The sequence below is a fragment of the Phyllostomus discolor genome, chromosome 6 (genome assembly GCF_004126475.2).
Source record: "Phyllostomus discolor isolate MPI-MPIP mPhyDis1 chromosome 6, mPhyDis1.pri.v3, whole genome shotgun sequence".
Classification (NCBI taxonomy): domain Eukaryota; kingdom Metazoa; phylum Chordata; class Mammalia; order Chiroptera; family Phyllostomidae; genus Phyllostomus; species Phyllostomus discolor.
Window position 1 is genome coordinate 169674566 of NC_040908.2, and position 14954 is coordinate 169689519.

Sequence of the window (14954 nt, forward strand, 5' to 3'; positions counted from 1 at the left end):
ACAAACAGACCCTGAGCCCCCCCCCCCCCAACCCCATGACAAGGACAGCTTTTCAGCAAGTGGTGTTGGTGACCCTGGACATCCCCAGGCCCTGGAGGAGTTGGGCTGTCACGTCACAGCAGACACAGAAACTAACTCACAACGACCCAAAGACCCACCTGCACGGTCTGGAAATGACCAAACCCCTAGAGGGGTCAGAGGGGACATCTCACAATGTTGGGTGGAGTTTGGACCCACGTGACATGGGGTCACCCCAGGGTTTCTTTGAGTGCCTCAGGTGTTGCATAAATGTCACATTCGAGGGGAAGATAATGAAGCACAAACTTTATTACGGGGGGGGGCTTCAGGGGTTAATTCCAAATCCTGAGCCCCAAAAAGGCTGGGTTAGGGGTCCTTTTTATATAGCAGTTACACAGGCAGAAAGGGAGGGGGACCAGCTGCTGAAAGCAAGCATTCAGAAGCAGGAGCAAGGTTAGTGACCTTGAGATAACCTTACTTAGCAATTCTGCTAGCTGGCTCCTTACCTAAAAATAACTTTTACTCAGCTTTTGTTCCGACAAAACTTGCAAGTGTTACAGAGAGCAGTTTCTTTTCCTGCCACACAGGGAGCCCCCATATCCGGGTGCATCCACGGTCCTACGATGACAGGGGTCCTCCTTCCTGTGGTGATGGGTTCCAGTAAGTGCGTGTGTGTGTGTCTGTGCAGACACGCGGCAGCTCTGTGCGTCCATCTGTGCATCTCATGGAGGGGGTTCTGTGTCTCCCCCTCGTGAGTGGTACTGCCTTGGATGTGGGGTTCAGGTGCCCTGACCCAGGGCTTACATGTCCTTCACGAGCACACGTGGGGTCGGTCTCTCTGGATTCAGTCTGTTGGCTGCTTGAAAATATGTCAGCGTGTGACTTCACTGAAAGGTTTCCTGTTTCTCTTGACGTCAGAGAGCAGACAGCCGTGGTTTCCTCCGCAGCTGTTTAATCTTCCACGGGTTTGTCTGGGCATGATCATCATCATCATCATCATTGCCTAAGGCAAGAAGCTAAAAGAGGGGAGATTCCAGCCCGTGTGCAGCTGGCTCCCCAGCAGAGCACTCTCCCAGTTAGAGCCTCTGGAGGAGAGTGAGTGACAGCCCGAGCTGGGGGCGGTCCGGGCGCTGGAAGAGGACAGGACTGGGCCTCTGCCCGGTCTTCCCGGTTCTTCCCGATTCTCCCCACTGTGGCCCCTCCCCATCCCCAAGGGGAACAGCCCGGAAGCCATCCCGGTGCTTCTCCGCTGAGCCCCAGGCCCCTAGGCTGAGGGACGATCAGCCCCTCGGCCATCTGAACGGTGAGGCTTTTTCAACATTTCCTTTTCCTGGCTTGACTCCAGGTGATTTACCGAGATCCCGCGTGCGCGCAGGAAGCAGGTAGATCAGAAGAAAGGCCGTAACTGCGTCGTCCCGTAGGGGCGGTGTCGTACGGAAGGCGACCTTGCATAGCCAGTCCGCCCTAGACTCGTCTGCTCTTCCCGCCGCCATTCTGCCCGTCTGGAGGTCGCAGGCGGGCTGCTGTGTAAGTGAAACTATGACACCGGGCCTCTATGGCTGCTCCGGAGCGGGTCTCGCTCCCGTCTCTGCGCTCCCCTCTCTGGACTTGGCCGCCGCTCCTCGTCCGGGCGCGGGTGGGAGCGGGGCGGTGGGGCAGGGCAGACCCCGATATAGGGGTGGGTGTCACCCGGGACTAGACAACAAGGGGGGCAACTTGAGAACTCTGAGCCCAGCCGGGGCTGGGGTGGGCAAGAGGAATCCTGCCGCCTTCCCTTCTGCCCTCTGCACTCGCGCACCGGGGTCCGAGAGAGCAGCTCTTGTTGGGAATTCTCCCAGCTCAGGGGCGGTCCCGACTCCCACTCCTGCTGCACCGCAGATGCTCTACGGGAGAGGCCGGGGGTGGGGGTAGGGGACGCAAGGCCGCGTTCCGTCCTGCCCGGTTCCCAACACGCTGGGACAGGGACCGCCCGCGGGGTGCGCGCCCGGTGCAGGTCTCGCTGCCGAGGGGAACCTGAGGTGTCCACGGTTTCCTGGGGGGACTGGAGACTGTCCACGTTCTGCCCGGGCCTCCCTGGAGCCTGGCGGGCGGAGCCCTGACTGTACAGAAAGTGTGAGGAAACACAACACTATTCCCCTTTCGGACCAGACGCGTGTGGGAGTGGGTAGAAGCAGTGGCTGCAACCCCAGGGCGGAAGGAGCAGCAGTGGCTCCCAGCCCAGTGCATGTGGGTGGGACTGCAGGGGGAGGAGCAGCATTCGGAAACTGGGGCGTTGAGTCGTGGTTACTGGTGTTGCCGAAGCCAAAACCAAAGCCACCCCTTCCGGGGATGGGCGGAGATTTTCTCTTAAGAAGCCAGGTCTTTGATTTACTGAAAATCAACTCCTGTGGGACGGGGCAGACGCCCGTTTCCGACGACCTGGGCTCCCTTGAGCCCTGACATGGAAGCTACGGACGGGCCCCCAGGGGAGGGGTGGGCACAGGCTCTGGTGTGCACATTCTGCACCCCTCTTCCCGAAGCTGCAGCATGTCGGGAAGAGCCGAGGGTGAGTCAGGTCCCCACCTCCTGGGACAAGTGGAGCCGAGAATCAGTCCAGAAGGTTCCAAGGAGGCAGGAGGTGAGGGTTGGTGCTGTGGTGGGAACAGGCTGCCAGGTGCTGTGGCACCTCCTCAGGCAGAGGCTGCCGGGACCAGGTTGGGTCTGTGCGCTGGGCCACACCATCACCTCTGTGCGCCCCCCTTCACAGGCTCCTACATCAGCAGAGACTAGGACCTGGACCATGTCACCGAGTGCAGCCCCAGCCAGCCGGGCTCCTTCATGGCCCACCACAACCGGGAGACCGCGTGCCGGCCTTGTCCTGAGTGCCAGGAGGGTGAGTAGGTGCAGTGAGGTGCGGGGAGCTGTTGGTCTCTACAGCCCACCCTGCAACCACCTTGCTCCTAGGAATCATCCCAAGGGCAGTAGTCACAGTTAAAGAGGGTGACAGGGTAGGCAGGACATGTGTCTGTGAGGATGACACACATCTGTGGTGAAAGGGTCTACCTGGGGCCCCTGGATTCAGAGCTGCTGTCCCCAGGAGGAACCCAGAGGGTTCACCCCGCACCTCTGTGTGTCCCGCAGTCTTCGAAGAGGCTGGGGTTCTGCCACCTTCCCACCCCACGCTCCCACCACCGGGGCAGTGACCCAGCCCACAGTCCCCTGCACTGGGCGGGGGGGGGGGGGGACTTAAATCTCAGCAGGGCTCAGGCCAGTTAGAAAGGCGACAGACTCCCCCCTGACATGTCTGCCTCAGTGACAAATAAACCGCAAAGGATTTAAAATAAATACACTTCAGGATTCCTTCTTGTCCTTCCGATAGGAAGGCCATCGGTGTTTCAACAAGGACAGCCTGAGGCTGCACTTGGCTTCAGGCAGCGAGGACAGTGTAACAGAGTTGCTCCTGCCGACCCTGAGCTCAGTGTGTCCCCTGTCGCGTGTCCCCTCTTCATCTCCTTTCTCGGTTCCTCCAGCCGTCAGGGCGCAGGCTGTCCGCTCTCTGGTTGACCTTGTTCCCGGGTGGTTTCTGCTTTCGGACACAACCGCAGGAGGGGCTGACGACACCTCCCTCTGGTTCCCCGTCACTGCTGCACGGAAGTGCACCCGGTGTCCACGTTGTGTCCTGCGACCTCACTGCCTTCATTTCTGCGTTCTCACGGGAGTTTGTGGGTCCTCAGACGGTCCTACGTACTGCGTCCTGCCGTCTGCGAGCGGTGCGAAGGCTCCTTCTCCCTCGGATTTGCTTGCTGTTTGTCTCTGTCTCGCGTGACCGCTGTTGCTCGGACTCCCAGTACTCTGGTGCGGGGAGGTGGTGAGGGTGGGCGTCTGTCTTCCTCCTGATCGGAGAGAGGGAGCTTTCGGCTTCTCACCGTTGTGTGTTGTGTCACTGTGTGTCTAGGAATTATGTTTTTTTTTTAAAGATTTATTTTATTTATTTTAGAGAGAGAGGAAGGGAGAGAGAAAGACAGAGAGAAAGACATCCGTGTGTGGTTACCACTTATGGGCCTCCTACTGCGGAATAATACGTTTTTATTCAGAATTATAACAAAATTGGATGCAATGTATACACAGTGCTCTTGCAGATTTTACTATAATGAACAGCATTAAATGCAAATTTTTGCACTAATGCCACTTTCTCTTTAAAAGCAATTCCTGCCTGCCAGTGTAATCTGTGGTGCTAAGGATTGAACTTTTTCAGGGCATTTGATATACAAGGAGTGACCCAACCAGAAACGAGAAAAAAAAATAAACAAACCAGCAGTTACCTTCTGGAGGGCGGGACCCTTGCAGTCCAGGCTTCCCCACTAGGAGAGAAAGTTCTAGGAGCCCATCTGCATCACTGACCAACTGGTGTCGTTGTAAGAGGCTGTGTTGGGCTTTACTGAATATTTTTGATGACTCTCCCAGAGCACTGGCCCATTTCACAATGGGTGATTTACCAGCCCACCTGCCCTCCCTGTGCTGAGTGTTCAGCAGTTTTTATCAAAACCCCACGTGCCCCATCCTCTCTACTCACCTGATCTCACCCACAGTGACTGCCTTTCTTTCCCATGTGAAAAGAATCCACAAACGGAAACACCCCAACATCTAAGATGTGAAACAAAATGGCAGAAGCACTAAGAGGCGTCAGAGCCACCGAGTCCAGAGAGTGTTCAGGGCGGTGGAGGGGCGTCCCCACGGGTGTCCCCCATCCAGGGGGGAACATGTGAGGTGACCGAAGGGTAAAGGTGTGAGAATAAAAATGCAATTTTTTTTTATTTTTGCAGAATGAAAGTATTTTTTTTAAGATTTTATTTACTTTTAGGGAGGGAAGGGAGGGAGAGAGAGAAAGAGAGAGAGAGAGAGAAACATCAATGTGCGGTTGCTGGAGGTTATGGCCTGCAACCCAGGAACGTACCCTGGCTGGGAATCGAACCTGGGACACTTTGGTTCCCAGCCCGCGCTCAATCAACTGAGCTACACCAGCCAGGGCTAAAAACGCAATTTTTATAAATAGATTCTCTTTTTGGGTCGCCCCTTGAGTACATGTGGCCAAATGCATCCAGAGGTGTTCACATTCACATGCAACACAGGATGTAATTCCCATTCTAAGTTATTTAAATTTCATTCCTTTAGGTTTTATATTTTAACATGGTCTGTGATAGGGATAAGAAACAATAAATATCCTCCAAAATATGTGGAAATGTGTTCCCCTCTCTGGAAATTTTTAGTCTTTAAATCATTGAGATATCTTTATTATTTTAATTTATTATTAATTAACTAATTATTTTTTAATTTTGTTCAAGTACAGTTCTCTCCATTTTCTCTGAACCACTGCCCCCACAACCTACCCATCGCCTAAAACAGTCAGATACTTTAAAGCACAGGGGGGCCAAGGCCCTGGGCTTCTGCCCTGGGTGACACTGGACCTCTGGGAGGGGCTGAGCAGGAGGGAGGTGAAGGAGCAGGACCCGCTGGCTGCTGTGCGGAGCGGGGCCTGCAGAGGGCAGCAGCGGGATGGAGACTCAGAGCAGAGGGGCCTGCCTTCCTCAGAGGGTGGTCTGCGGGTGGGCACCTGGCTGGGGCAGGGAAGTGTGGGACAGTGGGGGGCTTCTGAGCAGGTTCCCACAGGAGAGCCCAGTGCTCCCTGCTGGCGAGGGATAAGGTACCTGCATTACCGCCCCACGTTTCATGGCTGATTTCCATGGTGGGATCCAAGGTGACGAGACCCCCAGGGGACATTTGCAGAGGAGGCTCTCGGGTCCCCAGGCATGGCGGTGGTGCCCGGGTCGGCCCTGGCCAGGCAGCCTCTCCACGTGGAACCCTCCTCCTCCTTCCAGGTGGTCCCTGCTGCCCAGCCCCTGCTGGCCTCTCTCTGTGCACAGCAGGTCAGGATGGGGAGGTGCCTGGTGCCCCGTCTGCCTGCCCTCCCTGTGTGCCTCGCCGTGGTCCAGCTGCTCAGCCCCTGCTCAGGTAGGACCGGCTGTGCGTCTGTGTGTGTGAGAATCCTTTCCCTTCGGGCCCAGTCAGAACCCTGGACTCTACCCACCCCTGCAAGGCCCGTCCACACCGCACCTGTGTGAGGACTGAGTTCCTGTCTAGGTGTCTGTCACCTCGCCCTCCCTGCTGGGTCATCCCCTGGCCCTCTGGCCCAGCTCACTCTGACGGACCCCCCCTTCTGATGACCAGCTGAGTTTGCTGTGGTCGGACCCCCCGAGCCCATCCTGGCCATGGTGGGTGAAGACGCAGACCTGCCCTGTCACCTGTCCCCGAAGATGAGCGCTGAGACCCTGCAGCTGATGTGGGACCAACCCAGCCGCAGGCAGGTAGTGCACGTGTACGCACACGGGCAGGAGGACACGCCGGCAGAGGAGTTTCGAGGCAGAACTTCGATTTCACGGGAGGACATCACTGTGGGGAAGGCCGCTCTCCGGATTCGCAACGTCAGAGCCTCTGACAGTGGAACCTACCTGTGTTATTTCCAAGATGGAGACTTCTCTGCAAAAGCCCAGGTGGAGCTGCAGGTGGCAGGTGAGGCTCAGGCTTGTTCCAGGCTCCTTTCCTTGGGCGGGGGCAGAGGCTGCAGACCTACCCCAGAGCACGTGGGCTGCTCACCAGCATCCGCCCCCCCACCTCCATCTCTGCTCCTCTGAGGCCCGTGACACACCCAGGGATCCCCTAGGGTGACTTCTTCCTTCACCCACTAAAGTGTCCGTCATGCCGCCCACCAGTCTCAGAGGGAAGTGGATATCGGTAACAGGAAGGAGGAGACCTGCCCGCAGTGGGTGGCACATAGGTGTTTGGGTTCAGCGTGTTCCGCGCTGTAGCTGTGGGACCCCCAGGGGCCCACTGTAGTGGGTCCAGGGGTCCGACATGCAGGGACAACATCTGTGGCACCCATGTCCGCTTCTACACCCCTGGGAACACAGCTGCAGTTGAACAGGTTGTGACGTCCTGGGTGCAGCGAGGGAGGACGCTCCCCTGGGGACTGGGACACCGGGGTGTCTCAGAGAGGGGGCGTCAGGGAGGAGTTGGTGTGGTTCGGAGGTGGTGTGGAAGCAGCGCTGGGCTCTGGGTGGGACATGGTCAGGATGGTGCGGGTGTCACTGGTCACTCACAGCCGGCACAGGGAGGTGGGTCACTGCACACGGTTCCTGTTTCCTCTGTGCTGTCACCCCACCCTTGAGTGGCCTTGACGTGGCCCTGACCCACCCCAGTGAGGGAGCACCTTGTCTCAGTTGCTGCCCCATGAAAGTGCCCGTGTCTGTGTGTCAGGGCTACAGTTCGAGTGCCCCGGATACAGCCCTGCCCTGTGGCTTCCAGTGTGTGGGGGCTGTTGGAGGAGGGCCGGTGGGGCCCCCTGCCCTTGTCCCTGCACGGCCCCTCCTCAGCCTGCTGTCCCTTCCTGCAGACCCCACCTCCCCCGACGGAGCCCCCCCTGCAGGAATCTGTGTGTTCAGGTCCTCAGAGGGCTGCCTCCCCCTCGGTGTATTCAGGGGCGTGGGCACAGATGGTAGTAACTCCCTGCTTCCTGGCCATGGATCCATTATCTTCCATGGGAAAGGTTCCCCTCTGCACAGCCTCACTGTGGACACTTCCGGGGGGACCCTGGAGGAAGAGCCGGGCAGCCTGGCAGTGAGGGCAGCAGCAGCCTCCCGAGGGGCCTTGTACATGAGTCACTGCTCCAGCAGCTGCAGTGACTTGTATGCCAGGCCCCGGTGTGTCTCCTGCTGCTCACGGGAGGGCACGGCCCCCACAGGACAGGCTGCACAGACAGGGGCAGTGGGGTGTGACACAGGTAGACTAGGGGGCACCACCTGCATGCTTGCCCTGGGAGGGGTGAGGGGCTCTGCCAGGGACCAGCCTGTCTGGGGCAGCGGGGAGGGGAGGCTGCGGCAGTCTCTAAGGGGACTTGGGGGAAGCAGCCTCTGCTCTGGCCCAGAGCCCCCTGGATCCAGCACGAGGGTCCAGCCAGGGTCAGGGGGTGGCCCCTCGGGGATCAGTCTCTGCTGCACAGCACACGCTGGGAGCAGCTCCTGGTCAGTCCCTGCTGGGCTCATTAGTGTGGGTGCCCCTCCCTGCTGTGGAGACCCCAGCAGTACAGAGGGCTCCCCATGATTCAGCTCACTTCTCCTCCCCAGCACTGGGCTCTGATCCCCACATTGACATGAAGGGCTACGAGGCTGGAGGGATCCGTGTGAACTGCACTTCTGCCGGCTGGTACCCGCAGCCCCAGATCCAGTGGAGAGACGCCAGGGGACAGAGATTGGTTGCTAAGATAGAATTTAAGCCTGCAGCCCCCCAGGGCCTTTATGCAGCCTCAGCCTCTGTGATCCTGGAAGGCGGCTTTAGGGAGGGGGTCTCCTGTGTCATCACAAACCCCCTGCTGGGCCAGGAGAGGTCAGCCATGCTTTCCATCGCAGGTGAGTGGTCTGCTGCTGACCTGGGTCCCTGCAGGGCACATGGCAGGGACCTGGGCCCCCTTCCCCTGAAGTGGTTTATGTCACAGACACCTGCTAAGCACTTTTTGCCTGCCACCCACGGAGCCAAGCAGTGGGATGTGGGGACAGATGGGAAAGATCAGCAAACACACCAGGAGGCGGAAATACATACACCCCAAATCTCAGTGAAAGGGCTAATGTCCTTATAATATACAGGAAGACAGTGGACAAAAGAGCAAAAATGGGAATCATCAGTTCCCAGGAAGGAAAAACTCCTAGGAGGATGCTAAATCTGAGGGAACAGGGGAATACTTTCCACAAAGGAAATTGGCAGCAGCAGGACAAACGAGGTGGTGGGCGCCCTCTGGTGGCGGGCTGTGGGGAGCCGGTCCCTCAGACGTTTGTTGTCATAGGAGGACAGGAGACAGCATGCACACCAGCCACATAGGGGCTGTTTTCTCTGTAAACAAGATGAAATAAAATATTTAGTTTTCAAAACTGAATGAAACCTGCGTGGCACTCCCCCTGCGTCAGGCACTGCATAAGCACTAACTTCATGGTCTCCCTGATCAGGACGCAGCAACAGATGGTTACGTCATTAGTTCAAGGTCACAGCGCTGGTCGGGCAGGAGACCCGGGATTGGAACCCAGGCCCCCAGCCCCAGAGTCCGTTCTTCGTCACCCGACTCCGCTGACTGGGGGGCAGATAGTCAGTGGGGAGGGGGGCGGGTGCAGAGGGGACGTCAGTGACACCGTGTGTGTGTCCTCATGCTCCATCTGATCCCATGGGGGCGGGGACATTTCAGGAAAACCATCCTGACTGTGTGACAGTGAGAGTCTGGGCGCTCTGGGGACAGAGAGATCCCTTCAGGGGCTGCCGCTACCCCTTCACAGGTGCCTTCTTCAGGGACACACAGCCTTGGACTCTGTTGCTCTCCCTGACCTTGGTGGTTCTTGCGGTGTCCCTGTTGTGTGTGATCTGCTTGCTGTGGCAATGACGGTGGAAGAGGAGCCAGGTGCTGTTCCGGAGAGAGCACGAGCTGAGAGAGAAGCAGCGCGGGCAGAGCGGCAGCAAAGCACCCAAGGTGAGGCCCAGCTGCAGGTGGTCGCCCCCTCACTGCCCTGCCTACACCCACCACCCAGATCCTCCTCTGCTTCCCCTTGATGGGACTTCCTTTTTCTGTTTATTTCCAGAGACGCTGCAGGACCAGCTCGGTAAGCCCCCATGGGTGCAGGTCCCCAGGATGGCCAGCTTAGCCTTTCCGGCGGCGTCCGCTCCCCCCACTAGAGCCCGGAGCAGCCGTGCTGGGGAAGACCCCACTCTGCTGGTCTAGACCAGAGGGTGCACAGGGGGGTGCAGGGGGCATGGGGCTTGTACAGCTTCCCGGGGCTGTGAAATGTCCTCCCCAACTCAGGGCTGAAATACAGAGAACTGACCCGCTCCCGGATGTGGAGTCCAGAAGTCTCATCCAGGTGTTAGGTAGCGGGTAGGGGAGCCGACTTGGTCCAAGGCCCTGGGGGCAGGTCCCACCCGCCCCTGCACTCAGCTCGTCTCGGGTGGTCAGCTCTCCTGGGTGCTCCTTGGTGTGAGCGCCCATCAGTCAGCACCGTCCTCTGTTCTCACCCGGCCTCTTCCCGTGGGTCTGTCTCCTGATGACCCTCAGTGGACACTGGACGTAGGGCCCACTCTCGTCCAGTGCGGCTCCCTCGTCTGCAAACACCCCGTGTCCAACCAGGCCACATTCCCAGGTCCCAGGGGTCTGGATGCAGACTTGTCTTGCTGGATTCAACTACAGCCCCCGCGTCTGGGATGCCCCTCACACTTGTGGGCCCAGCCTGCACCTGACCCCACAAAGTACTTTTCTCTGTTACTGCACGGCCCCAGCTGAGCTGTCAACCGAGGTGGCTTTTCTCCCAGAAGTGGTTGGGGAGGGCCGCGCTGCAGGACCCTGCCACCAAAAGTCATGGCTTTGTTCTTGTCACAGAGAAGCACCCAGCAGAGAGCCATTCTACTGCCCAGGGATGTGGCGCGCAGCCCTCTAGCCCCCAGCGCGGACAGCAGACCACTGCTGGAACAGAAGTGCACAGCGGTGGTGCCCTCTGAGGACCCTGAGGCCAGGGTCGAGCTGCAGGAGGTGGTGCCCACAGTCGGAGTGGCCACCCCAGTGCAGGAGCTGCAGACCCAGGTGCCTCCAGGAACCGGGACCAGACTGGGGCGGCAGCCGCGCTCCACACGTCGGAGCAGGTGAGGGTCATCTGGGTGGGTGTGACGGCAGGGACACCTGCATGTGTGGCACACGTGCCGTGTGCGTGCAGGGCGTGCGCAGTGCTGCCCGCGTCCCCTAACTTCCTGTCCGAGTTTCCCAGGTGACCGAGATGCAGCCCCACAGACCAGGCAGCTTAAAGGACAGAATGTCACTGTCTCCCTGTGCTGGGGGCGGATGTTCAAGTTCCCATGGCATTGTCCCCATGTGCGAGTCCGTGTCCCTAAAAGAGAACACCAGTCTTGTTGTGTTAGGGCCTCGTCTGGACAGGTCACACCTGCAGCGACCCAGTTGCCAGACAAGGCCGCACGCCTGGTTGCTGGGCTTAGGACGCCCACATCTTTGAGGACACAGTGCAGCCCATGACAGCCCCACCACACCTGCTGTCCGAGGGAACAGTGGCTCCGTGGGGCCACCGAGACCCAGGGACCAAGCTCTCCCAGGTCCCAGCACTGGGAGGGGGCTGCCTGGAGGAGGCCCGGCTCACCGGCTCTGTGCCCTCAGCCTCCACCGCGCACCAGCCCCCGAGGTCTCCCAGCCCAGCGCCTCCCGTGTGTCATGTGTGTCATCGGGAGTGGGCAGGCCTGGTGGCCGTGGGTTCTGGAGGCAGGGCGCACACACGGCACCGCGTGTCCCTGTGGGACGGACACAGGCGCCATGCCCAGCTGTGCCCAGAGGACACTCACTGTCCTCCCTCCATGGGGGGCTGTAACGAGGCCGTGACAGCTGAGTAGGACCTGACGGGATGACCAGATGTTCCCTACGTGACCCTCGGGAGAGGGACCCTTCGGGAAGGGGGATGGTGTGTGCAGGGTGTCAGAAGGGTGGGGAGCATGTCCAGCGTCCAGTGCAGGCTGGGGTCCCTCCAGGGCAGGGCAGCGGGAAGCCCAGTGTTGCCCCGGCCCAGGCCATGTCCTGGGGAGTGTGACCCGGAGGGCGGCTGGGCTGTGAGCTCTCTGCCCCTTCTGAGAGGCCGGGCCCCGTCCCCAGACACTGACCGGACAGCGTGTGGAGGCCCCGCTGCCCCCACCAACCCCGCCCACCCGAGTTCGGGCAGCTGCTTCTGCAGATTCCACTAGGAAGCCGCCCCGGAGTCTCCTCCTGAAAGTTTTATTCCCTTCTCTCTGCAGGAATACGAACAAGTATGTTTTGAAGGACGGTGTCCTGAGGGTAAGTCCCCCAAAACCTTCCTTTGTAGTGACTGTCAAGGTGTGATGTCACCACCCAACGTCCTCCCTTCTGGGAAGCGGGCCCCTGGGCCCACAGGCAGCTCAGCGACGTCCCGTGGGCATCAGACTCTCGGTCCGACACTCACTGCAGACATGAGGGCACACGGGCCTCCGTCCAGTGTCACTTCTGGCCGTGAGGACACACGCAGGCGGCCCTGCGTTACTGCGCATCCACGTGTTTGAGCAGGAACGTGAGTGGCCGGTAGGAAGGCCTGGGTGACCCAGGCCTGGTGAGGCCCCGGGGGCTGCGGCACTGCTGTCAGTGGGACGGGGGTGAGGGTTTCCCGTAGCACCAGCAACAGGCCACGTGCTGCTTGTACTGTCTCCTCTGACAGCTCAGGGAGACCACCCATGAGGCAGATCCAAAGGTCAGACAGTCGGGAGCCCAGCGAGGTTACAGACCTCGTCCCTGCTGCCCGCACAGCCGCTCTGGTCCCGCTGGACCGGAGGGGGCCACCTCAGTGGACCCATCACCCTGGGGCTTCCCACCCTCAGGCCCCGAAGGCCCTTCTGCCAGGCTCACTGGCTCCATGTGAATGAGCGTCAGGCCTGTCAGGAGCCTGGCCAGGTCGTGTCCTACCGCGCTCTCCTGTCCCCCTGCCTGGTCCCTTCTGTGAGGGCAGCCTGGGCCCCCAGGGCCTCCCTGCACCCTGGACCTGGTTGCCAGCTAGGACCCTCACAGCGCACAGCACACGCCACGCCTGCCTTCCAGGGACGAGGCCAAGTCTCCCTCCGTGATTTTCTCTTTTCAGCCACAAACAGGATCTACTCCGAATTCGGGCAGGAGGTTCCCGAATCTAGCTGGAGGATGTTCATGAGGTCTCGGGACTGGAGGAGAACGACGTTGTCATCTGTGAGCACGGGGACCTGGGGACCCTGTTGGAGCAGCCCCACAGGATATTCCTAGGCTGGCGGAGCGAGCTGGGGCACACCGCGTCCCCCTGCAGCCTCATGGCGGTCCTCCATGAGATGCGGCTGCGGGAGCGCCTGGAGAATGTTACCAACGAGCTGGTGCGGAAGGTATCTTAGGTCGTGAGGACGCAGAGCCCCGAAGTGGGCTCAGCTCTTTCGGCAGCGACTGTGACTTAGCAGCATCCTGGGTGCTGGCCTTCCCCAGGTCCCTTCCCGTGGGTGCCTTCACAGATCCCAGATGGGAGGGAGCCCCTTCCGTGTCCAAGGAGCTTCTTCAGGAAACTTCCGATGGGGAGGACCATGCAGCCAGGGGCCCTCTGCCAGCGCTGCAGAGGTCCAGGGTACTGCCTGTGGCCAGTGTGGCCAACACGCTGCTCCTCAGGGGACTCCTGGGGCCCTGAGCTGCTTGGAAAGGGACCCATGGGCTGTGCTCGGTGGGCCCACGAGCTGTGGCCTCCTCCAGAAACAGAGGCCAGGAGGGCTGGCTGGTCACGTGTGTGACCCCAGCAGTTCTGTTGTCGATCTCTCAGGTACTGTGATGTGCCTGGCTTCCACGTGGGAGTGCCATAGCTGGGTGACACTTATAAGTCAGTCCATGACAGACAAGCCAGCGGGCACTCAGCTGTCACTAGGTTAGCTGGGGTGGGGCATGGGGACAGTTACTGTCACATGCCAGCTATGGAGGCCTTTGTATACTTGTTTACACATTTAACCATAGGTGCTTTTACAGTTTTGTTTATGTGTTAAAATTTCTCTAACATAGTGTGTATACATTTGTAAAATTTTTTTCACCCAGTAAAATTTATATTCTAAATGGTGTTGCCTCATTCCTGTTGGGTGGAGAATTTTGGGTGTGTTGTCCTGGGAAGGTGACGTGGTGCACAGAGAGTCAGGGGAGCCTTGGGTGTGGTTTGTGGGTGCAGGTCCCCGTGTCGGGGACCAGAGGCTGGAGTGGCCTCTTGTCCGAGTTGTGGTGTCCCCGGGACCTCTGTCCCTGGGAATGGCGGCACCGTCCGTCCAGCGCTCCCCTGAGAACGTGCCCACCCTGCGCCCTCCTCACTCACCCCGAACAGCACCCGTCCTTGGAGGTGCTCACCCGAGGCCCTGCACTCCCGTGGGGCGCTGAACACCTTCAGCTCCCACGCAGTCCCTCAGCGAAGTCCACGCCACTCCAGCCAGCCCGTCCCGTCCAGACCCTTGGGCGTCATCCCCACAGGCATCTCCTCCCGAGTCCCCAGTACCACAGGATGGGACTGTCCCATGTCCCTCCCAGACCTGTGTGCCCAGCCCCCTAGGCCCCGCCTCCCTCCACGCTGCTGCCCGTCACTGACTCAGCTTCTGTCCAATCTGGCTCCCCTCCGGCCTCCCTGAGTCCAGTCTCCTCCACTAGCAGCTGGACTGGGGGTGGGAGCACAGATCTGGCCACCACCCTCCCCGCCACCCACCCTTACCCCACCCTGGGGAGGGCCTGTGCCATTCCTGATTTGTTCAGGGGAACTGGCAGCCCCAGCCCGCACCTCAAGTCCCAAACTCTTGCTGGCGTTGCTGCGTGGGTCCCGTGGTCACGCTGAGTTTGTCAGCATCTTGCCTTCTCCTGGGGTCACTCGCAGGACAGTCCACTCTGTCTGGAACACAGGGCCCGTCTACCCCAGTCCCTTCCTCTAAGCCTGCTTGGAACTGGTTATTGGTCCAGACCAGGAAATTGTAGCCCCAGGGCGCCCTCTCTGACTCTGGCTGGGGCTCCTCCCTGCCCTGTGGGGGGCCTCATCGCGGGACTGCCCTTCTTAGGTCAGGTAGACTGAGGGGCAGTTTATAGGGAGGCTGTGGGGCAGTTTTAAGAGAAGCGGCGGGGCAGTTTTGAGAGATGTGGAGAGGTCGTTTTCAGGGAGGCTGACGGCCAGTTTTCCCGGAGGCTGAGGTGAAGTTTTCAGAGAGACTATGGTGCAGTTTCAGGGAGGCTGAAGTATATTTTTCATGGAGACTGAGGGGCAGTTTTCAGGGAGGCTGAGGTGTAGTTTCCTTGGAGACCGAGGGGCAGTTTCGAGGGAGGCTGAGGGGCAGTTGCTGGGAGTCAG

General features: G+C 59.6%; 2 long non-coding RNA genes across 2 annotated transcripts in view; one reads left to right on the forward strand and one right to left on the reverse strand.

The window, feature by feature from the left end:
* Positions 1-13668, reverse strand: LOC118501415. Its single transcript, XR_004904064.1, has 3 exons — positions 13498-13668; positions 5857-5860; positions 1-11 (listed from the first exon to the last, which is right to left on the reverse strand). It is a non-coding gene; the product is annotated as an uncharacterized LOC118501415 (long non-coding RNA).
* The window catches only part of LOC118501416, a 22419-nt gene continuing 17183 nt past the window's right edge, over positions 9719-14954 (forward strand). The window contains exon 1 of the long non-coding RNA XR_004904065.1: positions 9719-9816. This is a non-coding gene — a long non-coding RNA (uncharacterized LOC118501416). The remainder of the gene's footprint in view (positions 9817-14954) is intronic.